This window comes from Sinocyclocheilus grahami, unplaced genomic scaffold (genome assembly GCF_001515645.1).
Source record: "Sinocyclocheilus grahami isolate Dianchi unplaced genomic scaffold, SAMN03320097.WGS_v1.1 scaffold260.1, whole genome shotgun sequence".
Lineage (NCBI taxonomy): Eukaryota > Metazoa > Chordata > Actinopteri > Cypriniformes > Cyprinidae > Sinocyclocheilus > Sinocyclocheilus grahami.
The window spans coordinates 311,558-319,877 of record NW_015505439.1 but is presented as its reverse complement, the minus strand read 5'-3'; the positions used below and the strand labels follow the sequence as shown (position 1 = coordinate 319,877).

The 8,320-nt window shown below is 37.3% G+C and overlaps 1 pseudogene; it reads right to left on the bottom strand.

The window, feature by feature from the left end:
* Positions 1-697: 697 nt before the first annotated feature.
* The window catches only part of LOC107599103 (AMP deaminase 2-like), a 20,903-nt pseudogene continuing 13,280 nt past the window's right edge, over positions 698-8,320 (bottom strand).

The following is an 8,320-nucleotide window of genomic DNA, read 5'->3' as shown; positions in this document are numbered from 1 at the left end:
GGCGCCTCCTGCAGGACTGGAGGACATTCACTTCTGAACAGTTCGGCCATCAGAGAACGTAAATCCTTCAAAATGACGAGAAAATTGAACGGATAATAGAACAAGAGACTGAAAGATGTGTCCACAGTGAGTTATAATCACAAATTAAACCTTCAAAAAGTAGCTAAAGCAAAAGGCATATGGGGTGGCGGGGCTACTATTAATATAATAGAATGTATAATAATTCTATTATAATAGTATGTGAATAGCATTAACAACTATATTTTGTTTTTAACATATTAATGTTGAAAGCAAAATACAATTGTTAATAATATAAAACTTATATCAATATGTATAATTAGTATTATATTTTATCAATATATTATGATTATCATCATTATGCATATTAATATGTATAATGGCGTTAATATAATTATATTTCGTTTTTAACAATGTTAAAAACTAAATATTAACGTATAATAGTAATAGTTTTATTTTTTAACATTAACATTTTAAAACTAACATACTTTATTAATATACATTATATTAATATATTATGTAATATTATCATAATAATATTGATATAATTGTTTTTAATTTTAACTGATATTAATATAGATTTTTTTTTTATTAAAAAAAATAAAAAAGTATTTCAGTTTAGTTTTATATTTAATTAAATTTAAGTTAATTAAATATTGCATATTATTATAGATAGGGTTAGGGTTATAATCACAGATGCCTCAAATGAAGCTTTCAAAATAAAAGTCTCTAAAGTAAAAGGCACGTGTGGGAGCGCGACGTCATGACGGAGGTATAACGTCGTATAATAGCGATGCATAGCTCAAACGTCTCTAAACATGCAGTGAAATGAAAGGAATGGAGGGAATATGACTTTGGTCCGTCTCGAGTGTGCTGATTGGACAGGTGGGGTGTGGGCGTGGTCAGATCTCATCTCAAGCATGCTGATTGGACAGGCAGAGTCTGGGCGTGGTCATGGCTTGTCTCTAGTGTGCTGATTGGACAGGCAGAGTGTGGGCGGGGTCATGGCTTGTCTCTAGCGTGCTGATTCGACAGGCTGAGTGTGGGCGGGGTCATGGCTCATCGCTAGTGTGCTGATTAGCTGGATGTGAATGACAGCTCGTCGTCCTCCTCGATTCTGTCCAGCTCCTGCGTTCGGACGGCCTGCGTGATCAGGTGCAGCTCCTCACACAGAGTCTCGTATCGATACCCCACGCGGATGTCTGGGACGTTTGTGCACCGGATGTCGTTACTGACGGGACCCTCTTTAGTGTAATCAGGACCCAGCCAGTGACTCTTAGTCTGAAACAAGAGGAGAAAAGAGAGACCTGTGTGAGTCAACAGTGTGTCATGCGTCGTTTCAAAGCAGCTTTACAGGAAAATATAAATGAATAATTACGGAGTTCAGAATTAGAGAAGTGAAGAAAGTACTTCACAAAGTTACAAAATGTAATTTAATACTTTTTAATTAATATTTAAGTTGATAATTTATTATACATATATACATTTACATGATATATGATATATTTTAATCTGTCATTTCTATTGTATTGGATTTTTTTTCTTCAGGGTTCCCACACATTTTTATCCTTTTTATTTAATTTTTTATTTTATTTTATTATTTAATTAAATTACATTTTATTTTATTTTATTGTATTATTTTTATTTTATTTTATTGGTTTAGAAAATGTTATACATTTTTCACACCGATTTCAAGCCAAATAAATATTTTTAAGATGAGCATAACTAGAACAATTATGATTATATATATTTTAACAACATAAAAGGGAAATATTGAATTATTGATGATTAAACATTTCAAACGTTTTGATAATGTCAATAGTTTCTACATTATACTGCTGTTTCATTTTGTTGGTGTGTGAGTGTGTGTGTGTGTGTGAGAGAGTGTGTGTGTGTGTGTGTGTCAGTGAGTGAGTGTGTGTGTCTGTGTGTGAGTGTCTGTGTCTGTGAGCATGTGTGTGTCTCTGTGTGTGTGTGTGAGTGTGTGTGTGTGTGTGAGAGAGTGTGTGTGTGTGTGTGTGTCAGTGAGTGAGTGTGTGTGTCTGTGTGTGAGTGTCTGTGTCTGTGAGCATGTGTGTGTCTCTGTGTGTGTGTGTGAGTGTGTGTGTGTGTGTGAGAGAGTGTGTGTGTGTGTGTGTGTCAGTGGGTCTGTGTGTGAGTGTCTGTGAGCGTGTGTGTGTGTCTGTGTGTGTCTGTGAGTGAGTGTGAGTGTCTGTGAGTGTGTCTGTGAGCATGTGTGTGTCTGTGTGTGTGTCTGTGAGTGAGTGTGTGTGTCTGTGTGTGAGTGTCTGTGTCTGTGAGCATGTGTGTGTCTCTGTGTGTGTGTGTGTGTGTGTCAGTGAGTGAGTGTGTGTGTCTGTGAGTGTGTCTGTGAGCGTGTGTGTGTCTCTGTGTGTCTGTGTGTGTGTCTGTGAGTGAGTGTGTGTGTGTCTCTGTGTGTGTGTGTGTGTGTGTCAGTGAGTGAGTGTGTGTGTCTGTGAGTGTGTCTGTGTGTGTGTGTGTGTCTCTGTGTGTCTGTGAGTGAGTGTCTGTGAGTGTGTCTGTGAGTGTCTGTCTGTGTGTGTGTCTGTGGGTCTGTGTGTGAGTGTCTCTGTGTGTGTGTCTGTGAGTGAGTGTGTGTGTGTCTCTGTGTGTCTGTGTGTGTCTGTGAGTGAGTGTCTGTGAGTGTGTGTCTGTGTGTGTGTCTGTGGGTTGTCTGTGAGTGTGTCTGTGAGTGTCTGTCTGTGTGTGTGTGTGTGTGTCTGTGTGTGAGTGTCTCTGTGTGTGTGTGTGTGTGTGTGTGTCTGTGAGTGTGTGTCTATGTGTGTGAGTTACCTTGTGTGAGAAGCCGCTCATTAACACACTGTTTCTGGCAAGTTCACACATGTCACATGAGCTCAGTTTCCACACCTGAGCGGCGATGCTGTACTCCTCCATCAGAGGCTCCTGAAACACACACACACAAACACACGTTTACATACACACACACGAGTCATCAGTCAGGAGCGTCTCGCACCGCCGCCGCTCACCTTAGTGAAGTGGAACTGCAGCGGGTCGTCGGTGGACAGCGACACCATCAGGCCGCGGGACAGATACTCGGGCAGAGGGTTGCGATGGTAACTCAGAAACAGACTGTTGTTGCTGAGCGGAGACATGGTGATGCCCACCTGAGCCAGATAATACAGATACTGCAGGACCGGAGCCTACGAGACACACACACACACACAATCACTGCTCATCTGACCTCCTCTTCCTGTTCACTCATTCAGCTCTGTGCGTTTATCAAGTGTAGTAAACGAGAACCTGTTCAAAATACTGAAAACCAATGATCCCTGAATGAGTGGCTCTTATGAAGCAGTTCTTAACACATCCAGAGTGACTAACGTAGACCGATTCCTGAACAAATTACTCTTATGAACCGGTTCTTTTTAGTGAATCAAAAATAAGATATGTGAACCTACACTGGTTGTGCTGTATGTGATTGATTCACAAAAAAGAACTGGTTCATAAGGTTGATTTGTTAAGGAGTCAGACTATATTGGTCGCTCTGTATTCGCTAAAAACAACTAGTTACTGTTCTTTTAAAAGTACTGGAATCAAATGACACAACCAGTGTAGTATGATTCCTGAACAAATGATTCATTTGAACCGAAACTTTAAATGAATCAAAACTTCTAGTGAAATCCGTTACCCAAATAACTTTCACGAGCTGCATCTTTTACTGAATCAAAGCCACATATTGCAACGACTGAAATCCAATTGTGTAATGAATGAAAATAGGTGTTTATAAGAGTCATTCATTCAGGCATCGGACTACATTGGTTGCTCTGTATGTGTTTGATTCACTAAAATGAAACACTGTAGTCCGAGTCCTGAACAAATGACTCTTATGAACTGGTTCTTTTTAGTGAATCAAATTCACACAGTGTCCACATCCATTTCAGTGAATCAAAAACATAATAGTCAATCCAGTCCAGGATAAGGAATCAAACTACATTAGTCAATAAAAAGGAACCGGCTCAAAAGAATCATTCATTCAGGAATCGGACTACATAGGTTCCTCTGTATGTGTTTGATTCACTCAAAAAAAAAACTTTATAGTTCTGAAAAACAGACTCTTTTAAAGAGGTTCATTTAATTGAATCAAACACAAAGAGTACAACCTGTGTAATCTGATTCTAGAACAATGACTCTTATGAACTCTTTCTTTTTAGTAAATCAAATCCAGTGTGACCAGTGTAGTCCAATTCCAGGACTAACGATTCTTATGAACCAGTTCATTTTAGTGAATCAAACACATGCAGCCCAACTGGTTATAGTCTGATTCCCGGACTAATGATTCTTATGAACTGGTTCATTTCAGTGACTCAAACAGATACAGCACAACCGGTGTAATCCAATTCCTGAACAAATGACTCTTTCGAACCAGTTCTTTTTAGTAAATCAAAACCACATAGTGTAGTGTGGCAAGTGTAGTCCGATTCCCAGATCAATGATTCTCATGAAACAGTTCATTTTACCGAATCCAACACAACCGTAGAACACATTCCTGAACTAGTGACTCTTTTGAATTGGTTCATTTGACTGAATCACACAAGTGCTGCACAACCAGTATAGTCTGATTTGTGAATAAATGACTCTTTTGAATTGGTTCTTTAAGTGAACCGGTTCATTTGATTGAATCACAGAAGTGCTGCACAACCAGTAGAGTGTGTGTGTGTGTGTGTGTCTGTGTCTGTGTGTGTGTGTGTGTGTGTGAGAGAGAATGTGTGTGTGTGTGTCTGTGTCTGTGTGTGTGTGTGTGTGTGTGTGAGAGAGAGTGTGTGTGAGAGAGTGTTTGTGTCTGTGTGTGTGTGTGTGTCTCACAAGAGTCGTGGGATCTGCACGAGCCAGCGCACGTTGTCGGAGTAGATGGAGTGAGAGACGGCCCACAGCGCTAGTTTGTCCCACTCATCCATGGATCGGCCGTAAATGGACAGACGCAGCTCAGCGTTCTGATACTTACTCTCCTCCAGGTCTGACATCACTTCCTGCGCACACAGGAAACACACCGCAGCACATTCAGCACTTGTTTTGGTTTTATTGAAGAGTTATTCATTTGAAGTAGGCCAGACAAAGATAATGCATAAAGTTATGAGATTAAATAAATAAATAAATAAATAAATAAATAATATAAACATTGTTTTATTAATTAAACTTAGTTAAATATGTTCATTCCTTTCAACATGTAGCAATTTACTTTAATATTATAAATTACATTTAAAAGTTGCATTATTAATAAAACAGTTTTGGATATTATTATGTCTCATTCTGTGGTTGTTGGTGTGTGTGTGTGTGTGTGTGTGTGTGTGTGTGTGTGAGTGTGTGTGTGTGTGTGTGTGTGTGTGTCTGTGTGTGTGTGTGTGTGTGTGTGTGAGAGAGTGTGTGTGAGAGAGTGTTTGTGTCTGTGTGTGTGTCTCACAAGAGTCGTGGGATCTGCACGAGCCAGCGCACGTTGTTGGAGTAGATGGAGTGAGAGACGGCCCACAGCGCTAGTTTGTCCCACTCATCCATGGATCGGCCGTAAATGGACAGACGCAGCTCAGCGTTCTGATACTTACTCTCCTCCAGGTCTGACATCACTTCCTGCGCACACAGGAAACACACCGCAGCACATTCAGCACTTGTTTTGGTTTTATTGAAGAGTTATTCATTTGAAGTAGGCCAGACAAAGATAATGCATAAAGTTATGAGATTAAATAAATAAATAAATAAATAAATAAATAATATAAACATTGTTTTATTAATTAAACTTAGTTAAATATGTTCATTCCTTTCAACATGTAGCAATTTACTTTAATATTATAAATTACATTTAAAAGTTGCATTATTAATAAAACAGTTTTGGATATTATTATGTCTCATTCTCTTAAAACTGCATTATGAAAGGACAAAATATATTAAAAGTCGATTTAAATTCAATATATTTTTATTGTTTTTTTTATTTAATTTTACTAATTATTTTTAAAATATAGACTTGGGAAAGAAAGCAAAATTATGTCTCAAAAATATTTAATTTAAATAAAAAATATTGTGTGGTGTTAAATGTAATGCATTAAATGAATTAATTTCTAAAACTTTAAACATATTACATGTTTTTTTAAACACGCATATAGAAATAAATATGATATATATTGTATAATAATGTTATATTTATAATATTATACAGTAAAACTTGTTTTCGTAATTATTTCTATATTATAAATATTTTATTATTGTATTCCATACAATATTCCAGTACTAAACATTATTATTTTATATTTATTATACATCACATATTCTGGGCATTACTAGCATATTCAGTTTTATTTCATTTGTTATATATATATATATACATACACTGATAATAATAAAATGTACTTATTATTTAATCAATTTATTCACATGCTCATAATCTATTTCTCATTTGATTTCATGATTTATTAATTGACATTTCATTATTTTAAAATATTTATAATGCACTAATTGAATACAGTTTTTAAGGTCAAACACATAATTCATGTATTTTTGAATGTGTTTATAGAAATGCATGTATTGATACACATTGATATTCCAGTAACTGTATGTCATGAACTGCATTCCTGTCGTCTGTACCTTGACGATGTGCCCGAAGTACTTCCCGTGGATGTGGTTGTCGGTCTTGATGAAGATCTCTCTGAGGATGGACTCTCCGATGGGGTTGTATTTGGAGTTGAATTTGTCGAAGCGGTGGAAGGTGTTCCTGTCCTGCTTCATTTAGTTGCTTTAGTATTTAAATTTAGTTGCTAGGTTAAGCAACTGTTCAGACTACCCTAGCAACGTTTTCTTCCAAAAGCAATTAGCAACAAATGTAGCTATTCTTACATTTTATTTGGCTACTTTTAGCAACTTTTGATACGTGACACAAAAAAAACAATAAAAAGGCAGACATTTTCCATCTAAATTTCACAAAAAGAGGAAACCGAAGATGCCTAGCGGTACACGCATCACGTGAATTAAGTTACTGCTATTTGTTCAATTTGATAATAATAATTTAATAATTGTTTAGTTATGATACACCTTGTTAGTAGCTTGTACCTGCGGTTGTTGATCAGTTAGTACACTGCAAGAAAAATATCTAGAAAAATGCAAAAGGTACTTTTCCAGGACATTATCCGTTGTAACCCGAAACACAAAATACAATGCGTAATTTAAAATGCACGCAAAAACCTGTGAATTCTTTTAGAGTGTAGCAAGCATACTGACTACCAATACACGGCTTAAAGCTATAATTGTTCAGAATGTGTAGTTTTACTAGTTCACTAGCTAATAAAAAAAACTTGTAATCGTTCAATAATTCAATGTTGTATATAAAAATAGTTATTTATATTTTAACATTATATTATGCATTTATATTATTTTACGAACAAATCTAAATTAACAAAAATATATATATATATTAGCTGAGATTTGATGTAGTGACAATTTTGCATCGTGCAATGACATCACAACATCATTCAGCAACAAATCGACCTTCCTTTAGCAACTGAACATTAGTTGGCAACACTGACGTTAAATTAACAAAAATATATATATATATTAGCTGAGATTTGATGTAGTGACAATTTTGCGTCGTGCAATGACATCACAACATCATTCAGCAACTTTTAGCAACAAATCGACCTTCCTTTAGCAACTGAACATTAGTTGGCAACACTGACGTGTTACTCCGAGTTCACACTGCACGATTTTAGCCCGATTTTTCACTCGCCGACAGATGCCCGAAATCGGAGGCAAATCGGCGCTCGTTCACGCGAGTGACAATCCCACAGTGTGAATGATCAAAGACGCGATCGGAGGGAATCGCCGATGCGTCGCCGACGCCCGTTAAATATTTGGCATGCTAAATATCTGGAGCTGTCGGCGATTCACAATCATGCTGTGTGAAATGAGTTCTGACTGAAAAACACATCGGCGATGACCTACAGCCAATCAGAGACCAAGATACAGGGCAGAGGGAAGTTCGGGGAGGAGTTATATGAAACGTAGTTTGTTTGACGAGTGTTGCCAAATCCACGATTGCCGCCGGGTGTTTTTCATGCCCCAATAACGTGATATTTAGGCCCTGGAATGTGAATTGTACCAGGAACACCCCGCCAAAAAAAATGTGTATTTTACCCCCCGGACGTTTTTAATACTGGGGGACCCCTCGAAAGCAATTGGGCTATTTTCAGGCTAGTTTTGAGTAGTAATTGTGCGGGTTTTGTAGCGAAAACCTGGCAACGCTGCACCAGACAGAGCTGTCGGCGATTCTTCCTATTGTAAA